This window comes from Bufo bufo, chromosome 1 (assembly GCF_905171765.1).
Source record: "Bufo bufo chromosome 1, aBufBuf1.1, whole genome shotgun sequence".
NCBI classification, from domain to species: Eukaryota; Metazoa; Chordata; class Amphibia; order Anura; family Bufonidae; genus Bufo; species Bufo bufo.
The window spans coordinates 784791254-784796071 of record NC_053389.1 but is presented as its reverse complement, the minus strand read 5'-3'; the positions used below and the strand labels follow the sequence as shown (position 1 = coordinate 784796071).

The following is a 4818-nucleotide window of genomic DNA, read 5'->3' as shown; positions in this document are numbered from 1 at the left end:
TTTACACATCAGTTGGAAGAAATGAGTGATGCGCAACCATTATTGCCAGAGGATGTAGATAACAGGGATATGTCTTAGTCAGGCAGCATTACACACATGGACGTATGGTGTGATGATGATGATGTTGTACCCGCTGCTGCTTCCTTTGCTGAGTTGTCAGATACAAGTGAAGCGGTTGATGATGACGATGTGTCCGTGGATGTCACGTGGGTGCCCGCTAGAAGAGAAGAAGAACAGGGGGAAAGTTCAGATGGGGAGACAGAGAGGAGGAGGAGACGAGTTGGAAGCAGGGGGAGGTCATCGCAAGGAGCTAGTGGCACAGTCAGACAGCATGCATCGGCACCCGGGGTCAGCCAGACAGCACGCCAATCAACGCATGCTGTTGCCACCACCAGAATGCCGTCATTGCAGAGCTCAGCAGTGTGGCATTTTTTTGTGTGTCTGCCTCTGACAACAGCGATGCCATTTGCAACCTGTGCCAAAAGAAACTGAGTCGTGGGAAATCCAACACACACCTAGGTACAACTGCTTTGTGAAGGCACATGATCGCACATCACAAATGCCTATGGGATCAACACATGAGTACAAGCAGCAAACAAACTCAAAGCCGCCATCCTCCTCCTGGTCCAGCATCTTCAGCCATGTCAATCACTGGTGTCCTCCTTGCCCCCTCTCAACCATCCGCCACTCCGTCCCTCGCCTTGAGAAGTTCCTGCTCATCTGCCCACAGTCAGGTGTCTGTCAAGGACATGTTTGAGCGTAAGAAGCCAATGTCACAAAGTTACCTCCTTGCCCGGCGTCTGACAGCTGGCTTGTCTGAACTCTTAGCCCGCCAGCTTTTACCATACAAGCTGGTGGAGTCTGAGGCGTTCCAAAAATTTGAAGCTATTGGGACACTGCAGTGGAAGGTACTCGGCCGAAATTTCTTTGCACAAAAGGCAATCCCCAACCTGTACTCGATTGTGCAAAAGGAAGTAATGGCATGTCTGGCACACAGTGTTGGGGCAAGGGTCCATCTGACCACTGATACCTGGTCTGCAAAGCACGGTCAGGGCAGGTATATCACCTACACTGCGCATTGGGTAAACCTGCTGACGGCTGCCAAGCATGGAATGCGTGGCTCTGCAGAGAAGTTGGTGACACCGCCATGACTTGCAGGCAGGCCTGCTGCCACCTCCTCTACTCCCCATACTCCATCCTCTTCCATAACCTCCTCGGCTGAGTCCTCTTCCGCTGCCTAGTCTTGCTCCACATCAACGGCACCCCCTAGCTCCCCAGGGGCTATTCCACATCCCAGATACGGCAGTGTCACGCCGTCTTGGGGTTGACTTGCCTGAAAGAAGAGAGTCACACCGGACCAGCACTCCTGTCCGCCCTGAACGCACAGGTGGATCAGTGGCTGACTCCGCACCAACTGGAGATCGGCAAAGTGGTGTGTGACAACGGAAGCAATTTGTTGGCGGCATTGAATTTGGGCAAGTTGACACATGTGCCGTGCATGGCACATGTGTGTATTCTGATCGTACAACGCTTTGGGCATAAGTACCCAGGCTTACAGGACGTCCTGAAGCAGGCCAGGAAGGTGTGTGGCCATTTCAGGCGTTCCTACACGGCCATGGCGCACTTTTCAGATATCCAGCGGCAAAACAACATGCCAGTGAGGCGCTTGATTTGCGACAGCCCGACACGTTGGAATTCAACACTCCTAATGTTTGACCGCCTGCTCCAACAAGAAAAAGCCGTTAACGAGTATTTGTATAACCGGGGTGCTAGGACAGCCTCTGCGGAGCTGGGAATTTTTTTGCCACGTTACTGGACGCTCATGCGCAATGCCTGTAGGCTCATGCGCAATGCCTGTAGGCTCATCCCTCCTTTTGAGGAGGGGACAAACCTAGTCAGTCGCACCGAAGGCACCATCAGCGACATCATACCATTTGTTTTCTTCCTGGAGCATGCCCTGCGAAGAGTGCTGGATCAGGCCGTAGATGAGCGTGAAGAGGAAGAGGAAGAGTTGTGGTCACCATCACCACCAGAAACAGCCTTATCAGCATCGCTTGCTGGACCTGCGGCAACACTGGAAGAGGATTATGAGGAAGAGGAGTCAGAGGAGGAATGTGGCTTTGAGGAGGAGGAGAAAGACCAACCACAACAGGCATCCCAGGATGCTCGTTGTCACCTATCTGGTACCCGTGGTGTTGTACATGGCTGGGGGGAAGAACATACCTTCAGTGAGATCACTGAGGACGAGGAACGGGACACGAGTATCTCGGCATCCAACCTTGTGCAAATGGGGTCTTTCATGCTGTCGCGCCTGTTGAGGGACCCTCGTATAAAAAGGCTGAAGGAGAACGACCTGTACTGGGTGTCCACGCTACTAGAACCCCGGTATAAGCAGAAAGTGCCTGAAATGTTACCGAATTACCGCAAGTCGGAAAGGATGCAGTAGTTCCAAAATAAATTAAAAAGTATGCTTTACACAGCGTATAAGGGTGATGTCACAGCACAACGGGAATCTAACAGGGGAAGAGGTGAAAGTAATCCTCCTCCTCCCACGACCACGCCGGCAAGGACAGGATGCTTTACAGACGTGTTGTTCATGGAGGACATGCAGAGCTTTTTAAGGTGGTCAGACACTTTAGATAGACGTTACTTGAACAGCAGATGAACAAACAAACACCTGGTGAGCATTGGTTTCACAGACACAGCCAAACACATCTTAGTCCGTAATAGGCATTACAGTTGTTCAAACTGCCCGTACGCGTTCAATGAAACCGGGGCGATGGACAAAAGCTCTTTCCTGGAACGTTCTTTCAAAGAAAGATCTTTCGCCCACGCACGATCTTATTTTGAACAAAATATATTTTGTCTGACCATCGGATGAAGATGATTACACGCGGCTGGCTTCTTTTCAAAGGATAACGGTCTATCATGGCTGGGCTAAAACGATCGTTCCTTGTTACATTTCAACGGACAAACGTTTCCAAAGTTGTTCAGTCTCCTCACATGGTTTGTGTCTTTTTTCTCTTTGTAGAGGCATCTGGCTTGATAGTGGCAGAGGCTTCTGTCACCCATGCATCTTGAAAGAAATAACAAAAGCAGGTTTTGTATGTTTCTGCCCGGTTTCGAACCGGGGACCTTTCGCGTGTTAGGCGAACGTGATAACCACTACACTACAGAAACAGCCATGCGCTTGGTACGTTGGGTATGTAAGTGGGCATAACGGTCAAACATGTTTTTTTGAACAAACTAGCTATAATGTTCCTGGAGACCAGCATTTACAGCTATAGGTAAGTCTAAGTTTATGCACTATAATTCTACAAAAATCTGACTATTATTATGATCTTTGATCTGAATTATTTGGATGAGATAAAAGATCAGGGTGTAAGCCCCGTACAAAGTCTCCATACCCACTCAGTGTTTATGAAAGCTAAGCTTTGCATTCTTTTGTTTTACCCCAATAGCCCCTAAAAAGTGTAAATTTCATTTAAAATTGGAAGTAAGCAGAGATGCCGTCACTTGTTGTGGGGGTTAGATATTATGCATCATAAGCTCTTTCAACGCTTATGAAAATGTACATGTTTCTGCCCGGTTTCGAACCGGGGACCTTTCGCGTGTGAGGCGAACGTGATAGCCACTACACTACAGAAACTTGCTTCATGTCAAAGTTGGCTGCACTACCTCAGAAGGATAGCAGTTAGAAGGGTTTTCGGGCAGAAAAGACTGATGGTCTAAACTGCTGAGTGTGATGTCCAAGCATAAGAAAATGTAGTATTCGCCTTATGTATCCCCTGTCGCTGCCCGGTCCCCTCCGCTGCTTTTCTAGCAACGGTGTTCCCACACAGGGGCCTACGTACTCATCATTCAATGTGTTTTTGGCTCTGCGTCTCCCTGTCCAATCGGTGTGATGCTATGACATCATACATGTCCCAAGACCAGCACATTACGTCACAGCCGGTGTTTGCATTGGATGCAGCATTTGAAGAGGGATGAGCGGAGGCAGAATAGTAATGTGGATAACATAACTAAGTAGCATCTTTTTTTCTGTTTGAAGTGGCTTATGGAGCCAAAGAATTCAGTTTGGCAGTGTACCTGTCAGGATCTTACCCTGCCACGTTCCTGTGCATGGTTGTTCCAGGAGGGTTGCCACGTCGACCAGCCAAGACCCGGATGATCGACTTATCGGTGAGTCTGGACGCTGGGCCAATCGGTTCCCTGGTTGGGTATCCAATCCCAGAACTAGGTGGGGGATTTAAGTCAAACACTTACTGTTTGTCAGGGCCTGTGCTTTTTGTTTTCCAGGCTCCTGCTTGTTGTGTGTGTTGAGAAGAGTGCTGCATTTCTGTTGGACCTTCCAGTGAATAGACCTCAACCTGTTTCAATATTTACCCCTTGTCTACTGATTAGGTTTCTAGTGAATCTGCTGGCTTTTACTCTTTGCCTTGTTATTGGATTAACACCCGTATTGTGTTTTGACTTATGCTAACTCTCCTGGCTTAGACTCTGGCTTGTTTTACTCTTCTGCTACTCCTTGGCTTCTGATAGGTGTGTTGCCTATGAGCTCGCACCTGTTTTCTGCCTGCGTACTCGGTAGACTTAGCCTGGGTCCCTAGTAGCCAAGTCCAACCGGCCTTTTGGCGTTCTCTGGTAAACACCTAGGGGTAGCCTTAAGGTGGTCAGACACTTTAGATAGACGTTACTTGAACAGCAGATGAACAAACAAACACCTGGTGAGCATTGGTTTCACAGACACAGCCAAACACATCTTAGTCCGTAATAGGCATTACAGTTGTTCAAACTGCCCGTACGCGTTCAATGAAA

General features: G+C 48.8%; 2 non-coding genes across 2 annotated transcripts; both read right to left on the bottom strand.

Annotated features, from left to right (window-relative positions):
• Positions 1-3107: 3107 nt before the first annotated feature.
• Positions 3108-3180, bottom strand: TRNAV-AAC. Its single transcript has one exon. It is a non-coding gene; the product is annotated as a tRNA-Val (tRNA).
• Positions 3181-3576: 396 nt separating this feature from the next.
• On the bottom strand, positions 3577-3649 carry TRNAV-CAC. The gene has a single exon. It is a non-coding gene; the product is annotated as a tRNA-Val (tRNA).
• Between the last annotated feature and the right edge of the window lie 1169 nt (positions 3650-4818).